The sequence below is a fragment of the Rhipicephalus microplus genome, chromosome 3, assembly GCF_043290135.1.
Source record: "Rhipicephalus microplus isolate Deutch F79 chromosome 3, USDA_Rmic, whole genome shotgun sequence".
NCBI classification, from domain to species: Eukaryota; Metazoa; Arthropoda; class Arachnida; order Ixodida; family Ixodidae; genus Rhipicephalus; species Rhipicephalus microplus.
The window spans coordinates 11,752,275-11,773,988 of NC_134702.1; positions in this window are offsets into that span (position 1 = coordinate 11,752,275).

Sequence of the window (21,714 nt, forward strand, 5' to 3'; positions counted from 1 at the left end):
ATATGTGCTGTTACTGTAGCATAAGTGCTTTGCGCAGTTCTGTGCGGGGAAAAATTCTGAGTTTTCGATAATACGATCAGTTCCTGCTAGGCCAAATAGCCGTGATGCTGCAGTGTCACGATGACGTCATCACGTGAGTATGACTTTGTGTGCCACTCGTAAGGACGTCAGCGGTCACTTTTCCTCCCTTTAATAGGCATCTATGGCTTTCGCTTAGGTGACATTGGCATGCTCATCGATGGAATCAAGATAATGTCATGCACCAAACCAGAGCCCACAAGAGAGCGCTACTGTCAAACTCTTTTTTTTTTTTTCGCTTTCCTTAGCTCTCTCTCTTTCGTCGTTACAGAGACAGGAAACTGTGCACAAAATGCATAGATCTAGGCAGCCGTGTTGTGTGACCCGCGCTGGCTGCACTATCCGTCACAGAGGCGCAGCTTGCGGCATGCTCCCTCGTTCGCTTGGGGGGCAGCGGCGACGCCCTGATGACCGGCTGCAGCACGTGAAACTTTAATCGAGCTCGCGTCCTGTCTGCGCGTACGTTAATCACGCCGATAATCACCCGGACGCGCAGTGCTCCCGCTCGGAGCAGGCCACTTTCGCGGTGCATCGTATACGCGACCAACAACACTCCACGTCCTCTCGGAACACAAAAGGATGCGTATACGCACACTCAAAAAAAAAAAAAAAAGGTTGGGGCGAGTAAGGGTAAGGGTGGCTGCCTTCTCCAGAAACAAAGAAACCGGCGCTTAGTCCATTAATATGTCAAGTGCAACAAATAAGAGTAATACAAAGCACTCATGTCGTTTTGGTGCTGCGATACACTTTTTTGAATCAAACTTTCTCAGAAATGCATTAAGCCACATTTTTATTTGTTCATTGATTAACACGAAATATCGGACCCCACCAAGAGCTGACTGATGTCAATAAAGGAGCTTAGAAAAAAAGTGGGTGAAAGCTTGGAAAGTGAGAAGCTCTCTTAAAACTAAATATTCATACGGTATTTTATGCATTCGCCTAATACGGCTCGAAAGCGAGACCCCGCTTCCTTCTCTCTATATATACATATGTAACACTTCTTGAATGAATAAAAATTGTTCTTGAGTGTATTATACCAACCCATTCCTTCCGCCTTTTTTCTCACGGAAGCTTTCTGCACCTTACGGCGTTTTCTACTGCCTTCGACATCGCAGGTATTGCAAACTTTGTGCACCTTTTGCATCGCGTTTGGAATCGGTGTACTGTACAGAACAGAACAGAACAGAAGGTTTTATTGTGCTAAATGAAGAAGAATACATGTGCATGATTTACAGAAAGAGGTCCCATAATCAGAGACTGCAAGGGGACCTCTTGTACAATGTAGAATTGAGAATGATTGTGATGTACATAGCAGGGAGACAGAGCTACAGTAAAATGCAATTGAAACAAATAAAGTAAGAATATACCCTTGTAATCTCACAGAAACAATTTAAAAGTAAGAATAACGTGCTAACTTCAATGACAAATGATTACAGAACGCAACTCACAATGAACAGGAATCAATTAAGTATTTTCGCCATCGCTTTGTCACCGAATGCAACATTTCACGCAATGCGATGAACAAACTAGGTGATACAGCGGTTTCATAAGATCCTCAGATCGTGGCCCTTCGCGTCGCAGGCCAGCAAAGTGACGTGGTCATTGATGCTGCTAAAAAAAAAAAGGTAAACCGGGTTAAGCGATCGCTGTAGGCGTGCAATGGACAGGCGCACATGTGTCCCGACTGTGCTTTCTTCACTCTTCTCATCCCCTCGTCTTTGTGTAGAGTAACAAACCGGATGCACGTCTGGTTGGTTTTTTCTCCTCAGCCTACGGAATAAGAAACAGTTGCGCAGGAAACAGAAACACACATACTGAAGTAAAGAAACTGGATACGACATAGCGCTAACTGCCAACAAAAATTAATGATGTAACCATATGATGCCATGATGACGTCATATGGGGACGTGACGACGCGCTCGTTTTTTGCATTGCTCGTGCTAACCATTGAGTTGCCTAATATACACTAGAGGGAACTCTGGCACCAGTGTCTATGGGAGCTGCAACGCACGGCGCTTCATCGAGCATGGGAATGATGGGTAGTACACACATTTGTCTAATATTCGTACTTCTGGCCTGTTTTTGGCTCCGTGTGCGTTCGTGTGGCTTGGAGCTGTTTTTTCGCGAAACAAAAATCGGCAAATGTTCAGTGGTTGCGCTTCACCACCTTATTCTTTTGGGCTTACCACTTTGAATCGGGCCAAAGCTCAAAAGAGTTTGTTCTTTCCTTCAAAACGAAACCGCAACCGGCAACAAACGAAGCCGCAAGTACGATTCGCCACCCGCAAGTACGAAGACTAGGCAAATGTGTGTACTACCCATCATTCCATGTGTCGCTGAACGATCGCAGTGACAGAGTTCCCTCTATTTAATTTTGGAAACCTCCATGGTGCTAACGCCGCTGACAGTCAACTAAGGCTGCCGCCATGATACATATTCTTACGAGTAACTTCTTTATTAATCTATTTAGAACGCACAGAACTCGACGAGCAAGATGGCGCCAGTCCAGGATCAAACGAAAACTCAATTCGTCCTTCTCCTTCATGCAGCCGTGTTTAGCGGCTGTTATGTATCGAAACTCCTGGTGGTAGAAGCACCATCCCGGTGCTAAATCTACGCAGATGATGTCGAAGGGGGTAATAGGGCTTTAGCCGAGCCACATGAATGGTGTCGCTAGGAGCTGTCGATGCCTTTGTTGGATCGGTTGGAACAATCTCGTACGTGACGTCTGTCACTTGGCGAACGATACGGAATGGTTTAGTGTAGGGAGACAACAGTTTTTCAGACAGTCCCACACGGCAAGTAGGTGACCAGAGGAGCACGAGAGAACCCGGGGAAAAGTGCACTACCATATGGTGAGAATTGTAGAGCTGTTGTTGGTGCGCCTGCGAAGCCTGTAGACGGTTACGGGCGACATGGCGCGCGTGATCGGCGCGGGCAATGGGTTCCCCGGCATATTCAGTGGCCGCAGGTAGCAAAGTGAGAGTAAAGTTGGGTCCCGGCCATACAGGAGATAGAAGGGCGAATAGCCGGCAGTGTTATGACGAGATAAATTGTAGGCGAACGTCACATACGGCAAATGAATGTCTCAATCCTGGTGGTCTGGCGCAACGTATTTGGCAAGCATATTGGTTAGGGTCCTGTTGAGGCGCTTCGTGAGGCCATTTGACTGGGGATGGTACGAAGTAGTAAATTTGTGCTTGGTATGGCAAGACCTCAGGATTTCATGAACGACAGCTGATAAGAACGTGCGGCCATGGTCGGTGAGAAGTTGGCGGGGAGCACCGTGCACTAATATTATGTCGTACAGCAGAAAGTCCGCAACGTCGGTAGCGCAACTGGTCGGGAGTGCTCGTGTGATATCGTACCGCGTCGCGTAGTTTGTGGCAACAGCAATCCATTTATTTCCGGCTGTGGAGAGTGGAAAAGGGCCCAACAGGTCAAGACCATCTCGAAAGAAAGGTTCAGTGGGAACGTCGATCGGCTGTAGGTAGCCAGCCGGGAGGGCAGACGGTGTTTTGCGACGCTGACAGGGCTCACAAGTGGCGACATAGCATCGAACAGAGTGGGCAAGTCTAGGCCAAAAAAACCGACGTCGTATCCGATCGTATCTGCGAGAAACGCCCAAATGGCCCGTCATGGGAGCGTCATGAAGTTGATGCAGGACAGTGGAATGCAGGTGCGCTGGGATGACAGGAAGCAAGTCTGATCCGAAGGAATCAAGGTTACGGCGATATAAGATCCCGTCTTTCACCACAAACATTCGTAGGGACGGGTCGCGAGGCGTTCACTTCAGTTTGTCTATGATGGCTCGTAAAGAAGCATCCCGACGTTGCTCTTCGCCAATGTTCAACAGCTGTTACACGGTAAAAAAGTCCGTGATAGCGTCAGTATCGGTTGCCTCGTCAACAGGGTAGCGGGATAAACAATCCGCATCCTGATGTAATCGCCCTGTTTTATACATTACAGAGAACGTGTATTCTTGAAGGCGTAGGGCCTAATGAGTGAGACGTCCTGTGGGGTCCTTCAGGGAAGCTAGCCAGCAGAGCGCATGATGATCCGTGACAACACGGAATGAGCGCCCGTACAGGTATGGACGAAACTTGGCGACTGCCCATACAAGGGCGAGGCACTCGCGCTCCGCGGTGGTGGAATAGTCGCGCTCGGCTGGAGATAGCAGTCGACTTGCGTAGGCTATAACACGGTCGTGTTCCCGTTGTTGCTGCAATAGCACAGCTCCTATGCCGTGTCCACTGGCGTCCGTGTGAACCTCTGTTGGGGCTAACGGATAAAAATGAGCCAAGATTGGTGGCGTTGTAAGCAGTGTCGTAAGTTGGGAAAACGATGGCGCTTGGTCATGGCCCTAGATAAACGAGGCGTCTTTCTCCAAGAGGTCTATGAGGGGGCGTGCAATGGCCGCAAAGTCCTTAACAAAGCGTATGAAGTATGAGCACAACCCCATAAAACTGCGGGCATCCTTTGTGGTCCTCGGAATTGGAAAGTTCGTGACTGCGCGGATTTTCTCTGGGTATGGACGCACGCCTTGGGCATCGACAAGGTAACCGAGCACGGAAATTCGATGACCAGCAAAATGGCACTTGAAGGCGTTAAGCTGGAGTCCGGCTCGACGAAAAACGTCCAGAATAGCTAACAAACGATCGAGATGCGAGTCGAATGTGGGCGAAAAGACAATAACATCGTCAAGGTAACATAAGCATGTGGACCATTTCAACCCTGGGAGCAATGAGTCCATCATTCTTTCAAATGTGGCTGGTACATTGCAGAGACCAAAGGGCATCACCTTGAACTGATAAAGGCCATCAGGAGTGATTAATGCGGTCTTCTCGCGGTCCATCTCGTCGATGGCTATCTGCCAGTAGCCTGACCGAAGGTCCATAGTCTAAAAATAAGTAGCACCGCACAGGCAGTCCAGGGCGTCGTCGATGCGAGGTAAAGGATAAACGTCTCTTTTTTTTGTAATTTTGTTGAGGTGACGGTAACCGACACAAAAGTGCTATGTTCCATCCTTCTTCCTAACAAGGACGACTGGAGAAACTCAGGGGCTGCATGAAGGCTCGATAATGTTTTTCGTAAGCATTTTATCGACTTCATGTTGTAATATTGCGCGCTCCGACGCAGAGACACGGTAGGGGCGTCGGTGAATGGGAGTTGCATGGCCAGTATTTATGCGATGGGTGACAATGGTCGTTAGGCTTATTGAGTTGCTGGCAAAGTCGAAACTGCTACGATAGCCCTCACGAACGTGGCAAAGCGCTGCAGCCTGCTCAGACGTGAGGTCCGATGTCACCATTCGCTCGATGTCGGCGCCCCAAGAACAGGATGGAGTGGAACCATTGACTGAGCTGCGGCAATCGTCAACTCTGAAGAGCTCGACATGGTCACCTTAGAAGGGTAATTTTGGCCAGGGAGATACCCTGTGGTAGAACTTGGGTGGTGAGTGAGAAGTTCACCAGTGGAAGAAAAATGCGGTTTCTCGTAGTCGTTAGAATCATATGCGGCACAGCAACGCCATGCGTAAGCATCACGGCAGGAATCAGGGCCACCATGTAATCACTATCAGGTACTGGCGGTGTGGAAGATAAGTCGACATGTGTGACAGAGTTAAGCGGGAGGCGCGTGAAATCAATGCAGCAGAGGCTGGTTTGCGGTGGGCTGGTCGGGTCGGAAAAGAGAGGTAAATCGAAATGGAGAGAGCCAGCTGAACAATATATGAGGGCAGAATGCGTGGCTAGAAAATCCATACTGAGAATGAGTTCATGAGGGCAATGTTCGATAACGGCGAAAAGATTGACAGCACTTCTCTCCCCAATAGACACTCGCGCAGAGCACATGCCAAGAATTGCGGCAGTTCCTTCATCGGCGACTCGTACAGCTCGGTTGAGGGCGGGAGTTATAAGTTTTTTAAGTCGGTGGCGAAGGTTAGCACTCATAATGGACACATGTGCGCCTGTATCTATCAATGCACTGACACGAACATTGTCGACAGTTCCGGTTCCGGTTCGTCGTTAACGTTAATCGAGGATTTCTTACGAAGGTCATCAAGGCAGCTCCACCTCCAGAAGCTGCACGGCCTAGTTTTCCGGTCGGAGGTGCTGCGAATAGGTCAGGGAGGCAGCACGGCGTTGTGGGGTGACCGGGACTGGCGACAAGCAGGGGACGGTGACCGGTCGCAGCGAGGTCTGCTCAGAGGTGCTGCAAGAGCGGAAAATGTGGTTGGCATTGATGGAAAAAGTGATGGGGACAACTGGCGAACAGAAGTGGCGTGATACTGAGGTGTATAATGGGACGGTGGAGCCCAGCGGCTGCGGCAGTGACGTGCGATATGACCAACGCGTCGACAGTTAAAACATACGGGCCTCTCATCAAGGGTGCGCCATTCGGATGGATTGCGTTGTATGCGAGGAGCAGAAGGGGGACGATAAGAAGGCTCAGCAAAGTATACGGAGGGGACAGTATGTAGGCCGACATTCGATAGCTCTTGACGAACTACGGCCTGTATCAAAGAGATCATGGTCGGGGAAGGCGCAGGCGTCGGTAATGGCATGGCTACCGGTTGTGCTGCCTCGACCTCTCGACGAATGATGCGTATGAGATTGCCACATCGAGGGGCCTGGTGGAAGGCTTCGTCACACGAAGTGGCCGCTGTGTTCGGAAGGCGCACGATGCTTTGGGCTACGCGGCGGGCTTTAGCTTGTTCGAGACGTCAGCATTTTTTAAGGATGGTGTCGATGCTCGAGACGTTGTTGAAAACCAGCAGGTTGAAAGCATCGTCGGCAATGTCTTTCAAGACGTGGTTAACCTTTTCGTCTTCCGACATGCACCGGTCGGCCTTGGAACAAAGGGCCAAGACGTCAAGAATGTAAGAGACGTAGGATTCGGTAGAAGACTGGGCCCGTGTGGCAAGAGTCTTCTTCGCAGCAAGCTGGCGACCAGATAAATCGCCAAACAGGTCGCGTATCTTTTCTTTGAAGAGATCCCAGCTCGTTATGTCGGCTTCGTGGCTTTCAAACCATGTTCGGGGAGTGCCGTCCAGGTAGAAAAGCACGTTGGCGAGCATGAGCGTGGGATCCAAGCGGTGAGTAGCACTGACGCGCTCGTACCGCTTCAGCCAAGTGTCGAGATCGATCGTACCATCACCGGAGAAAGTGCCGGGATCCCGGAGGTGCGGGAGTGTGACGTAAGTGGTGGCTTAAACTGGTGAGGGTGGCGTATAGAGGAAGTACCAGCAGTCGAAGCAGTCGAAAGGTCGCCGATGGTGCGACCGCTGCGCGTCTCCATCGAGGTACGGGGGTCGTCCACCTGCACCAATAACGTTACGAGTAACTTCTTTGATAATCTATTTAGAACGCACAGAAATCTACGAGCAAGATGGCGCTGCAGTCCAGCATCAAACCAAAACTCACTTCGTCCTTCTCTTTTATGCAGCCGTGTTTAGCGGCTGTTATGTGTCAATATAATGGTATGAAAAAAAGAAAAGGGAATGATGAACTCTCTGCTCTGTTATACGAGAACTGTTCACAGCTGTGCTTCTAGAAAAATCAGCGCGCCTTGCACAAGGCGCGCAAGGCAGGGTCGCAGCAGAGCTGGTGGGCACTTATCATCTTCTCGTGCTAATTAACCATCTGAACAGAAGCTGTCACTGGGCGCGTACCGGTTCATGGTGCTGATAATTTTCTATTTACGAAACACAGCAAACGTCGACCATAAGTATGGTATAGTGCCTACGATATACTCACCAATGCACTGACCACGGGCGTCGCGGTGGCACGGTTAATGGCACCTTCCAGCAGCGGCCACCAGACGTCAATAGCCATAGACACTCTCTAGCGGCGACCCTCTAAGCCAGTGCTCTATTACAGCCAACGCGCGCGCTTGTAAGAGGCGCTGATAGGTTGTCCAAGCCCGTTTCACGCTTCGAAACGCTGCTTGTGCGGTATTCACGTATCCAGACGCACAGAATAAGACAAACAGGTGCTGTATATATGCGTCGTTTACTGCGATGACATTCAGGGGGTTCCGTGTAACGAAACGAATGCGAAGAGTGTGCACAGAAAAGAAGCCCAGCAAAGACTTGCGGCGACACCATATGCCACTCGATCGAAAGCAACAACGCCCCACGGAATATTTATTGCTCCGTGAGCGCAACCTATACTGCACTCATATAATGAAGCCACTGGAGCCTTTTCGCGGCACAGCAATGAAAGGTCTGAGAAACTGCTAGGTGGCTTACCCATCCTCATTTTATTCCTTTGTTAAGACATGTAATGGCCTCCTCAGGGGGATACTGAACACCCAAGTTTGGCATCAAATGTTTCCTAAGAAGAAATTGTAGTAATTTGTGCGATTTTTCATATCCGCTCCACATCATATCCCGCTGAGGACAATTAATCAACAACAGCAAACAGTAAATTATGACTAAAAAGTGTTATCTTTCTTCATTTGTTTTGCGCAAAGAGGCACGTGCATGTGGTTTAGATGTATTGTACATGTATTCCATTTGTGGAAGCATGGGTGTGTAGCATGGTGGTAAAGGCACTCGCTTTTGGAGAATGATAGTATGGGATCAAATCTCAGCGTCAAAAATAAAATAATTGTGTTATTTTTTTATGCTGAAGACATTATTGGGTATGACCAACCACTTGTGGCGCTGAAAGCAGTGCAGTAGCAGGGAGTACAAAATGGGATGGACATCATTTGATGGCAGGGAAGCTAGCAGCAAGATAAAATTTGAAAAGCGATTGAGAAAAATGGGGAAGGAGCGTTGGGCTAGGAAGGTTTTCAGCTACTTGTGCATGAAGAATGTCGATACAAAATGGAGGAGGCGAACCAGAAAATTGATGGGTAAATACTTCGAAAACAGCTGGGGGCCAACCCAAAAAGAATTATCGGTTAAGAAGAAGGTGAAGGAAGCTGAGACCGATATGGGGAGAATTGGCATGATTAAAAAGTCCGCACTAGAGATCTGTCGAACTTTTAAGCAGGAAATTGCCAAGGAAAGAATCTATGATAATACTCGGGGTAGTTCACACTGTTTGAGGCGAGGACGGGAGTATTACGAACCAAGACATATCGGGCCAAATACGAAGGGGTAGACACGGTATGCAGCGCGTGTGGATAGAAAGAGCAAACTGCCGAACACTTGATAATGTTGTGTAAAGGGCTTCACCCTATATAGTTCAGGATGATGGCGCAGAGTTTTTCAAAGTACTGGGGTTTGGGGACAGGGAGGGCAAAATAGGCTTTAAGCGGGTAGAATTAACTAGAAGGAGGTTATTTGATTAGTGGCTAAAGTCGAGGCACGAGTGAAAATTAAACACTTCACTGCAAAGTACCAGTCGTCAACCTTACTATTTAAAGGGAAAAAAAGATAAATCTAGTTTTTGGTTCACTAAGTATCACGGCTTGGTGGAGTTAGCCACCGCCCGATCTAAAGGGTCAAGCCATATCAATCCATCCATCCAGCAGGGCCTCAGAGCGCTACGGGAGTATGCGCTCTTTATGTATGTACTCTTGGTGCCGCTAGGTTAGCATGTTCTTAAAAAGTGTCGCCGTAAGGTGGACTCCGGTAGAAGGCATGACCGGCGTGCCGGCGTACTTAATGTTGGCCAAGTGTGTTAAGTATATTTGAAAGTAAAAGGTTGTGTAAAAAAAATCGACAGATCACACGTTCCTGGGAATCGATGTTATGCGAAGCGTGCGGAGGAAAGGTGACCGTGTTGTAATTTTTTTTATTGAGTGACACGTCATGAAATGACGCTAAATATATGTACAAATGTTGCACGCACAGACACACGCTGAAGTGTTGCAGACGTTTATATAACCAGTTGTTTGCACTTGCGCAACGATGCCGACTGTAACATGCGTATTATCAGCTCCAGAAGCTGATATCAAGCGCTGATGCTCGCGCGGATGCCGGCCCTGGACTCTGCCACATAAATCAACTTGAGCGCATGACAACTAACCACAATCGACGTTAACCCGACGTGATGGCTGTATCAAATGAGTACATATGTAATGTTTATAAAATTGGGTAGGCAGCACTGCAACCACAAGTGACGTTCCGCGAAGATTAGCGTCTATTTGAAAATTGGTTCCGAGACCTGCTAGCGTATAGCTCTGTGGTAAAATGCTTTGTTGCCACACAGAATGGTTGGGTTCGATTCCAGCTGGGACCGTGACATTTATTCTTTGCATTCGTCAAGCCGGCGCTACCTATGTCAGACATGTCTTAACGCTCACGCGTTAAAAATACCCAAGTGTGTTTTCGGCGTTCCTGAGTACATGCTAAGTGTCAATCACCTGTGGCGCATATCCGCATACCAGCGGCACATAACCACTTGGTCGTGGGTATATGCCATTGTCTGGCGGGAAGTGTTTGATGACGTACGCGACGGGATAGGGATATTACTCATGTTTTGACCAGCGCCTCATATTCGTGAAACCATCTTACCCTCCCATGCTAATTTTGGTTCACGCCAAGCTAAGGGGGTGACCACGGGAGCACCTAAACGTAAGGGGCTAGATAGATACGCTATAGAAGTCCCCGAAATTTGCCAAAGAATGCTTCGTATTAAAGAAAAAAAAAACATGCTCACAGAAAAGAGTATGGCGACATCTTTTGTGCTCTAATGAATGCACGTTCACGAGGAATTGTACAGGAATAAGCGCTTGTTATACAAAGACACGTTCACCAGGAATGGTACGTGAACAGCGCTTGTCCGCGAACAAATGCGCGTTCAAAAGAACGGGCACGGGGACAGCACTAGACCACGCAAATACATTGTCACAGAGAAGGGTACAGGGACAGCGCTTGTCTCTCAACAAGTATACGTTCAGAATGAATGGTACGGGAACAATGTTTGTCCGCGTACAAATACACGTTTGCAAGGAAGGATATCCCTTTTCCCGGAACAAGTATACACGGTCATGAGGAAGGGTACGGGAACGATAGCACTCGTTGTCTAACAAATACACGTTCCTGAGGAAGACCGCATGTTCCCGTACAACCAAGACGTTGAGAAAGTTACGGGTACTTCGCTTGTCCCCATACAAAGACACGTTCACGATAAAGAATGCAGGGACAACCGGTTGATACAAAGACACGCTCACAGGAACAACCTCGTACAAAGACACGCTCACAGGAACAATATACGTACAGGGACAAGTGCTTGTCCCCGTACCTTTCGTTGTGAACGTGTGTTTGTTTCACGGACGGCGATCATCGGCTGACTGGGCAACGGACGCACAAGGGCTCGAAATTTAGAGGGTATGACTGAGGGGCCAAACGAGGTGAGGAGAAAGTGCCCGGCAATGTCGTCGCGTGCCGTCCCCGAGCCATGGTGGTCTGAATTTCCCGCGAGATTGATCCGTTTTATCGCGTCAACTGTCGTGTTTTTTTTTTTTTCGAGTCCTCTCGCGCGCATCTTGTTTGTATACGGCGTTAAGTGAACTTCGTGCGTCGTTTGGTCGGTGCCTTTCCTTTTGCGCCTTTTTTTATTATTTTGGCGCCCAGCGAAAAAGTTTGCACCCGAGGCGGCCGATGCTATCGCCCCGTCATTTCGTGTATAAGCGAGCACGCGCACCCTGGGCGTGCTGTTGAGTTCCCAGAAAGAGGGGTGCATGCATGTTTGTGGCCTGTTAATGTTGCTTCCGCTTACGAGATTGCCGTTTGGCTTCTGTTCGCGGTGTTAGCATTAACAGAATGTTGCGGCCTCAATCAAATCAGGCATACGGCACAGCTACGTGACTCAGTCCGACATCGCCGTATTGTTTCTTTATTGGATTGTTTCGTATATAATTGAGTGGTGATGTACTCCTCTACCGTAAAAAAATGCGCTCCAACGAGCCAGTATTCTTGGTTCAAATAATGAAATTTGCAAATTAAATGCGTACTGATGTAAATGATATGAAATATGCAGAGGAAACAAAATCGATATAATTCGATGGCTTTGAAATCACTTACTGCGAGAGCACCAGTTAGGCTATCCACATTTCACTCCGTTATCTTTTCAAGAACACTTCAATCGCGATTCGCACACTGATGCCTTCGTCCCTTGAAGTATGTCACACTGTAGGACCGCAATATTTGAAATGTTTCCGCATTTTAGCGCATAAATTATGCATAAATACGCAATTCGTATTAGCGTTTCTATAGAAAAGAAGTGTTTTCATCCACCCTTTCGTATTCGTCGGCCCCAAAACGAAATATTCCCAAGTTATAATCTCGGTCCAAGACAGCTTTCACTTCAACTGAGCCTTCTTTCTAGGAAATCAAAATCTCTACGTCATAGATAGATAGATAGATAGATAGATAGATAGATAGATAGATAGATAGATAGATAGATAGATAGATAGATAGATGAAAAAAGGTAAAGCAAGTGGATGAAAACTTTCGATTTTTGTACTTCAGAAATACACCTCAGCTAGGGCCCCAGGCTTAGCTACAATCGCAATGGCGTTCTTCGGTAGCATTAACAAATAAAAACATGTATTTTAACTGCGGCAGCACTTGCTTGCGGAGATCGAGAGAGTATCTCCTCTTAGCCGTAAGGAAAAAATGGAAAAAAAAGACGAAAAAGAAAAAAAATGCCAGTTCTCTGGAATCTCTTACTTCTGTCTTTGCATTTTTTATTTTATATTCTTCTCTCACTCCGGCGTCGATTCTCGAAGACGTTTTTGCCACGGCGCGGGAGCGGCTCGCCTGGTACAAATCACACCTCTTAAGCTTGTCTTTTCCGCGTTGCCGCGGATAGAGCCGCGAGAGGAGCGAGTGGCGATCAGGCGAGATGAGAGTCGGAAAGCCTGGACCATCGTCGCCCAGCTTATGATTTATCTACGGCTACGCAGCGAAAGGCGTTTAGCTGGGGCTTTCGCCTTTCCGTGCTATATGCCTGCTTTTCGGGACCGCCACTTTTCCCTTTTCGCTTTATTTCATAACAGTCAATCAACCAACACCGTGCACACGGCTTAACATAAAGTAACAAAGAACAATGATAGCGTACGTGGTTAGAAAAGACTCGCGCAAACAGACAAGTGCAATAGCCCGACGAAAGGGGGGTGCATTGGCTTCGCTGTTTCGACGGCTTTCATGGCGTTGAGATGACTCGATTTCTTCTTCGTTTTCTTTCTTTTTTCAGGCACCTCCGCTGGTTCTCGCTTAGCGTACACCGTGGTTCCTCCGCATGACAGCAGCCTAGGGTGTCGGCGTGCAGCGGAGATTTATTCGCGGCCGCAATGGATACGCCTGCAATACTGCGGGGCTACGGCACCGGTATACGGGGGTTCGGGCTCGAGAGGAAGGAGAGGTGACCACGGTTGAGAGCGGAGCGCAGGTGCCCCGATTCGTGCGGCACCCATTAGCGGACCCTCGCGGCAGCGGCCGAACCTGGGGTCCCGCCATTTGTTACGCGTGTGCGAACAGCGCCAGAAGAAGGTCTTCTTCCCAAGGACTCGAACGAGGAGGCCGCGAGCATAGGCCGCGAGAACAGCGCCGGAATGCGCATACCACGGTGATCGAGAAAGAGATTGTGAGAAAGGAACACTTCCTCGGATACTCTTTTTCTTTCTCGTGTGTTTAAGAATTGCAAGACGTTATTCTGTCCCCCTTTCCACTTCCCCGAAATTGACACATTTGGCGCGAAAAGAAATAAAAAAAAAGCTGGATCTGAATAGTGCGGGACGACGTGGTGAAAGCGTTTCGGATGAGATTTACGACGCAATATCGTCTGTTCGGAAGAAATTCGTCAGCACCATGATTCGAATTCGGCCCTTGCGTTGACCAGGAATACGCCACAGGTTGCGCTTTGTGACATGCAGACGGCGCAGGTGTGGGGGCGTGCCCGCCTTGTGTACGCTGAACAATGCGGTCTCTATAGCTCGCGTATTCGCCCGGACAGTAATAAATACTGAGCCTTTCTTGTTCGATAAGCAATATGCTTGACACGAACCACACCAGCTCAATGAGCCTCGGCGGCCCACGCTGCAACGATTCAGGCAATGGTTCGCATTACGTATATAAATGCCAACTAAAGACCAACCTGGCAAGATTGATTGATTGATTGATTGATTCATAATTAGGCGCTTTCACAAAAATAACTTTGGTACACATATTCTTTTGAAATGTTAATTTGCAAGTTGTAGTGGTAACGAATTCGCTGGTAACGTCTATCGACTCTGAGAGTCCATCTTGTTGCCGTAATCAGAGAAAGCAATCCAACCTGCAGCCACCCTATAGCTGCGTCAAGCATACGAGCTCTCAAACGATTGACATCCCCTGTTAAAAGCATAGCCTATTATTCGACCGATCTTTAGTGTATGCGTGAGGTGTGACAAAGAAATAGCCAATGCCAGCATTTTTTTTTTGTAACTCATAATGTCGTGTAGACTTATTGCTCAGAAATCAGTTCAGTTTGGTCTTGGCCGAGAGCCGTCACTTCATTGGGTTGTTTCACGTAAAGTGATAGAGCCATGCTTTTGGGCTCCCGCTAAGTTCGAGAAATAGCGTACCCAACGCAAGAGGGAAACGTTGTTGGGGTCTCACGCACTCGCACTGTCCTCCACGCTAATTCTTTGGGGCCACCAAACGTTTCGGGGCCCCAATTCTGAAACATCTTTTTGCACGGCAACAGAAGCGTATAGTTTCACCGAACGTCACATGATGTGCATTCCGCAACGAGTGGGCGGTTTAAAGAATAACGGATTACAAAGCGCCCAAGAACAATTATTAACCATCTACAGCCACAGCGTCACCTAAGTGTAAAGCTGCGTATATAGGTGAGCGCATTGCCGGGTATTGGGCACTTCACCATTTCACAAAGTGATGCATTACGGTGTAGTGGGCACTTCGTAACTCTACTTGCACAGCCAATGTTAGGACCACAGACGCCCCTTTCCTCGTGGCATGGCTGAGCTGTCTGTACCGACGGGCGAAGTGCTGTAAGAAAATTAAAAGGCGATGTGGTCGGGGACTGATTATCACGTCTCACAATTAAGGGCCCCTAACACCACACCGAGTTCAAAAGTTAGATAAGTTTCTTTCTCGCTTTCACTACGCTCTATACAGGAGCTATCTCCTCCTCGCCACCCATTTCTTCGTACAACACGTGGAACGTCGGCAGTATAGGCGTCGAGTTGGTCGGGATTTCGTGCCTTTCGACTAAACGCTACTATCCTAGATTGCGCCGTCGCAAATGCAGAAAACGAAGTGAAGCAAAATTATTGTGCATGATAGTCCTGCGACACAAAAAAAGAACAGATGCGAGACTGCGCGGCAAGGCGGGATATGACACAATCCACGGTTGATGCCCCTCGTATATTAGCCGATGGAGAGCTTCTTCCATATAGTGACGTCACAGAAATAAACCGCTGGTGTCATGAATTGGGCCGCAAAGTCCAGTCTCGCTGCGAGAGAATAATGAGCTTTTTTTTTTTCAGAGGTTGTCTATCGGGGCGCGTTTAAGGCCAAACGCAAGCATCCTCCAATTAAGTTTTCAGCCTCGCCATCGGAGACGTTAAGTCGCATATTCTTTAACTTTACTTGTACTTACATCAGCCGATATCAAGTGCATTGCAGAGGTAGTCGCGTTTCAAAAAACAAACGAGCGCACAAGAAGAGAAGAAGTGGTGATCGAGTCTGAACCTCCTTCAATCAGAAGCGGTGTATGGCAAATGTTGATCATCTCTAGCAAGCACACACAAAGACAAGCTAAAACAGAAAGCTTTCTTTACGTTGTGCTGCGTTTGTAGAAGGAGTCGCTGCCCGAAAATTCGACCAAGGACGATGTCGCCGTTAAGCGCATTAAGTATTGCCACCGATCCAAGTCGGCCACGAGGGAACCTCTACATTTCTGAGACAAAAAAGTAATAAGAACGTGGAAGTGTAACGGTACGAGAAACTTAGACGGCGGGAAAATCTCGCAAACGGGCCAAAGACGTTCGCTTAAATTGATTTCGGTGGGATTTGAGCCGAAATTTACAGTCGCTTCTGCCTGCAGCTTGTACGGTAAAAGGAACATCGTGCGCACTGTGTTCGTAGAGCGGCTATAAGCTCCCAGCTGCCCATCTTGTAATCCGGGTCGTTTTGCGACGAACCGTAAGTGGGCGATAACTGCAACTGCGGGAGCGCGCGCTTTAAGGGACGGGGGGATACCGCGCTGCTGGTTTCGGGCTGAAGTTTTAAAACGGGTGCGCACGGAGCAGGTCTCACGGTATATAGAAGCCATGCTCAGACATCTGGGGCTGGTGTACAAACCCGCGGTCTGCACACAGGAGTTCCGTTATCCTCTACTCTTTGCACGGCCGTCTCTTAGTCGAAACAAAACAAGAAAGACGTTGAAAGAAAGAAAACGGGAAGTTGGGAGCAGTGTTCAACTCAACCAGAGTAAAGGATTTTTGGGGAGTGGATAGCTGCGCGAGTACACGGTTAAGGCAGTTCGACGAACGAGGCCTGTGGGAAAATGCCCCCAGGACGTGGAACACGAAGGCGCTTATATGGGCAAGCGGCCGGGCGTTATACATTTCACGATGGGGTGAAGCAGGGAGAAAAGCGTTTTCAGTATTTATTGCAACCGCAGATTCAACTGTTGTCCTCGAAAAAGGGGACCACTGCAGGCAGTGATCTGCAGAGTTTAGGACCTGACCGTGTTTCGCGAGGACGTCGAATGGCGCGACATTCACGTCAGAAATGGACGAAGGTGGTTCAATGAAGTTACTCCGCGGTAACCAGTCTCGGTGATCGACTTTGACCGTCCCGCCTGTCGAATCTCATCTACTTGTCTCTTCCTCTCTCTCATTCTTTCTCTCTGTACTGCAGACTATAAGGAAAAATCACGCCATACATACGTATCTATTCTGTCCCTCAGTTGTTATTCAGTATTATTAGTTTTTTTTCTTATTCTCGTGGGACAAGCTTATAGCACGGTTGCACATCGAAACCACGTGAACTGCGACAAAAACGCCATTGTAAATTTTTGTTTTCATTTTATCACAAGACGATTATAAGTTAATAATAATAATAATAATAATAACTGCTGGAGTCTTATGTCGTATACAATGCGGCACATCGTAGGGTGGGGGGGGGGGAGTATTTTGGGTTGCTTACGATCGCATAAAGAGTTCTTGAACGCGCTCATAAATTTAGGTACACACGAGAGCGCTCTTGCATCTGTCTGCACCGAAACGAAACCCCCGCGGTCGGGAATCGGACCCGCACGCTCGAGATAAATAGCACGACATCCTATCGGCTGAGCTATACGAAAGCGGATGGCCAGTTGCAATTCAATTCGCGTACTGGTGTCTTGTCACTCGTCCCCGTCTCCATTGTGTAATATGGGCCATCGTGTTCAGATAAGCCATCAGTTCAGGGTAAGACGAAAGCATGAACACATGAGAAATTCTTGAACACAGCGTGCCGACGAAGCAATCGTTTCGACAAGAAGAGTTGTCTTCGCTCAGAAAACGTATATGTATGAAGTATATACACGAACATGCGACGATGCCAGCTCGTTCCCGCTATGCGTGTGTCATCCCAGCTTCGTGTTGCAAGGGCGTTTGAGTACGTCGTGCAGTGACTGTTGTGCCTATGGGCCGCGGTTCTTGCACATATGTACCATACAATGAGTGGTGACATGACGTCGCCAAGTTTTCATTATCGTGGCTATCAATTTATACGAAATGACGTTGATTTGCAAAATACACTGCACACTTTAGCTTCTTCGTGCTGTTTCTAAGAAAGGAAAAAGGTTACTGTAACTTGAATGTCAATGTGAACCTTACTAATGTATTTGAGAACCATTCATTCATTCATTCATTCATTCATTCATTCATTCATTTTTACGAAAAGGTTAAGAAGATGGTCAAAGGTACACAGTATAGTGTATATGCAACGAATTTCTTACCACTCTCATCTCTCGCAATTCAAGTGCGTACCTTTACCAGTACTTGGGTGCGACTTTTGGGAAATCGCACGTGACTGCTTTCTCGCCAGCATAATGTAATAGCGGGTCAAATTTATTAACTGTGTTTCTCGAGGTAAACTGCGCTTGAGGATGCCTGTGTGATCAACAACAACAACAACAACAACAACAACAACAACAACAACAACAACAACAACAACAACAACAACAACAACAACAACAACAACAACAACAACAACAACAACCTCAACAACAACAACAACAACAACAACAACAACAACAACAACAATAATAATAATAATAATAATAATAATAATAATAATAATAATAATAATAATAATAATAATAATAATAATAATAATAATATACATGTTTTAAAGCCTCGCTCAAAGATAAGATAGTGATGCCCTGCGCGATTCGGAGGGCGTCGCCTTTCTCCGCGATCGTTTCGTCGCGATATAGGTTAGACGATCTCGAACTTCGCAAAGCTGCGCTATGCTCGGGAGAGATCGGTTCCCGTAAGAGTCACTGCGGTGTTCGCGAGACGGATGGTGCGTCGTGCGCCACAGCGGAGGAGTCAGGCTTGGCTGGGTCCCCTTCACGTCGCATTCGAATGGTGGCACGACAAATGGTTCCTGTCGCGCCGTCCTGCCTTCTATTCTAATCACGACGTCTCCTCTCCGGCCCTTCTGGTTTTCTTTCCCGAAGCACTGCAATGCCCGACCACGTTGTTCTTTTTTTTTATTATTGTTCCTAGGTTTAAATAAATAAAGTAGCAATATAGGAACCACAGACCTTGATCGAGAGAGATAGCGTTAGTCAGTCTTTTATTTCGGTAAATGTGCGGGCGTGCACTCTTTTTTTTCTGTTTCTGTCTATAGCTACGCGTTGACTCTGTGCCCGCTGTATAGTCTGGGTGGCTGGCTGGCGCCCTCTGTATGTACCACAGAGGAGAAGTCGGAACCGAGAGGCAGTGGTGCAGAGCGCTCCCGATCGGAAAAGCGGTACCCGTTGGATGTACGTCGTTTCGAACCAGTGTCGTGATGGTGATGCCTCGCTTGGTCGACGTGTCATTAATTCAATCTCCCAGGTGTCTTCATTAATGTCTGCTACCCATTCATTTCATAAATAGACACGCGGTAAATTAAATGTATTGACCTTTGTACTATATGAGAAGAGGATCAAAGCGTATGCGGCGGTTAACCTAAGGTTAAATGTTCACTATTCTCGCCCGTCATGGTGGTCTTGTGGTCATAGCACCCGACTGCTGACCCGGAGGTCGTGGCATCGAAGAACGGCCGCGGCGGCTTTCAGGAGACAAAACACTCGAGGTCGATGTACTAATATTTGAGTGCACGTTAAATAACACCAAGAGGTCAAAATTTCAGGAGCCCTCTACTCTGGCATCTCTCATTATCATATCGCGTTTTTCGGACGTAAAACTCCCGCACTCATATTATCCGCTATTCTTTATAAACGTACGTTTGACTAGCCAGCGCCATCGTTGTTGTCTCTTCGTCGAGCAAGGTCATAACATTGGTGCGAATGCATAGGTTCGATTTAACCGCACGCACTATTACAAGCAATTACATTGTGTGGGCCATCTTGAAGAGCGCCTAAATTAACAGATATGCAAAAAAAAATACTGGTTGAGCTTGTGTGCAGATTAATATATGGTTCACAAGCTATAGCCCAACAAGAAGTACTCCCCGTGGAGCGAGTATCCGCCATCGGTGTACTTGCATATGCAGTAATCATTTGTTTCGGCTGCTGGCCCGCAGGTCGTGGGATCAAATCCCGGCTGTGGTGGCTGCATTTCCGATGGAGGCGGAAATGTTGTAGGCCCGTGTACTCAGATTTGGGTGCACGTTAAAGAACCCCAGGTGGTCAAAATTTCCGGAGCCCTCCACTACGGCGTCTCTCATAATCAAATAGTGGTTTTGGGACGTTAAACCCCGCAAATCATCATCAGTAATCATTTGTTGGAGCTTTACGTCCCAAAACGACGATATCATTATGAGGGGCACCGTATATAGTGGAGAGCCCCGGAAATTTCGATCATCTGGGGGCTCTCATTCACGTGCACCAAAACATGAGCACACGGGGCTCTAGCGTTTCGCCTCTGTTGAAATGCGGCCGCCACGGCCAGGATTCGATCCCGGGACCATCGGGATAGCATTCGAGAACTATACCCACCATGCCAACGTGGCTGGTCTTTTTGCACCATTAGTACACGTATGTTTTGGAAGAGTTTGCCCATAGCCAAACGTGGTATTACTAGCAAACACGAAGTGTACGACGGAAGGAACAAGACGGAAAGGAAAGACAGGGATGTTAAGCAGTTAAGAGGACTGGTATGCTACCCTACACAGGGGAAGGGGTAGGGTAATTTTAAAGATGGAGAAAGACAGAGAGAGAGGCTACACACAAAGTAGCAATTCACAGTCATCATGACACAGTGAGTTTATAACTTCCGCTGCAAGTCTGTTGCCTTCAAGAAGTTGCTATTTCAAAAGAGGGAGGGGGTAAGTTATCTCATACGCAAACGACATAGACAACTATGTTTGTTCATGTGCTTCACAAGCGTATTCAGCGTACTGCAGCATGTGGTTCACAAGCGTGCCAACAAGAAGTACTCCCTTCGTTCTATAGGCCGTCGGTGCACTCTTGCACAAGCGTGTTCCGGTTGCTGTGGCGAAAAGAACTGGAGCGTGACCCTTTATGGTGTGCACACCAGCGATTCCCCCCCTCTCGTAGCACATCGCGCAACTCTTTTCACTCTCCCCAGTCTCGTAAGCAGTGAGTGGATGAAAAGTAGCCGGCTCCCATGGCAGCCGCCGTCCTCTCCGCCGTGCGAGCACACGCAAGCGCAGCGTCAAGCATTCCGCAACACGTGCGCCCCCTGGAGATGATTGCGTGTGCCATGATGGACGGCGGCGCTCGGCCGAGGCCCCATGCAGCATTCATGCGGCTCGCTGGTAATTGAATCGCCCGATGGTCCTGCATCGCGGATGCGACGCTCGTATACAGACGCCTCCCCCTCTGCAGCCCCGGTGTCCGCCCATCGTGTCCACCGGCTCTGGGCCCCGGGACGAGGCCGCGCTGGCAAACACGCTGTCGTCGCCGTGGTACAGCGTGCACGCGCTGTTTACGCCGCTGGAGCCAAGGCTGTTGCTCCGCGGGTGGCGCTGCCGGCGGAACGCGCGCTGTGCACGCACGTTGTAAAGGGTTGTCGTGAAATGGAGTAGACAGTGAGATGACGTTCAGTTTACGTGCGAAATATGTAACCGATGTGTATAGGTATACGATACTGATGTGTAAATGTATATGTCTTGGATGCAGACTGTTTTAGTTAATATGGGGCGAGACCTCGACAGGCTTTTAACCTTAAGTATTGGCCTCCCGCGGGGAAATTCTGTATTTTTTTTTACCGTGAAGATAAACAATGTTGAATGTCGTTGAATGTTTGCGATTCTTCGCGGCGTCTGAAGGATTCAGGAGGTGTAGGAGACGTCGCCCCGAGCTCACCGATAAGCAGGGCAAAAAAAAAACAAAAAAAACAAGGGCACAGAAGGAAAACACAACGGGACTAGCCATTGATAGTCATGTTGTGTGTGCTCTTTCCTTTTTCATTGCTTTTTCTTCGCGCTACCTTGGTTTATTCGCAAGATGAACCGACTCGCCTAAACGTACAACTTCACAC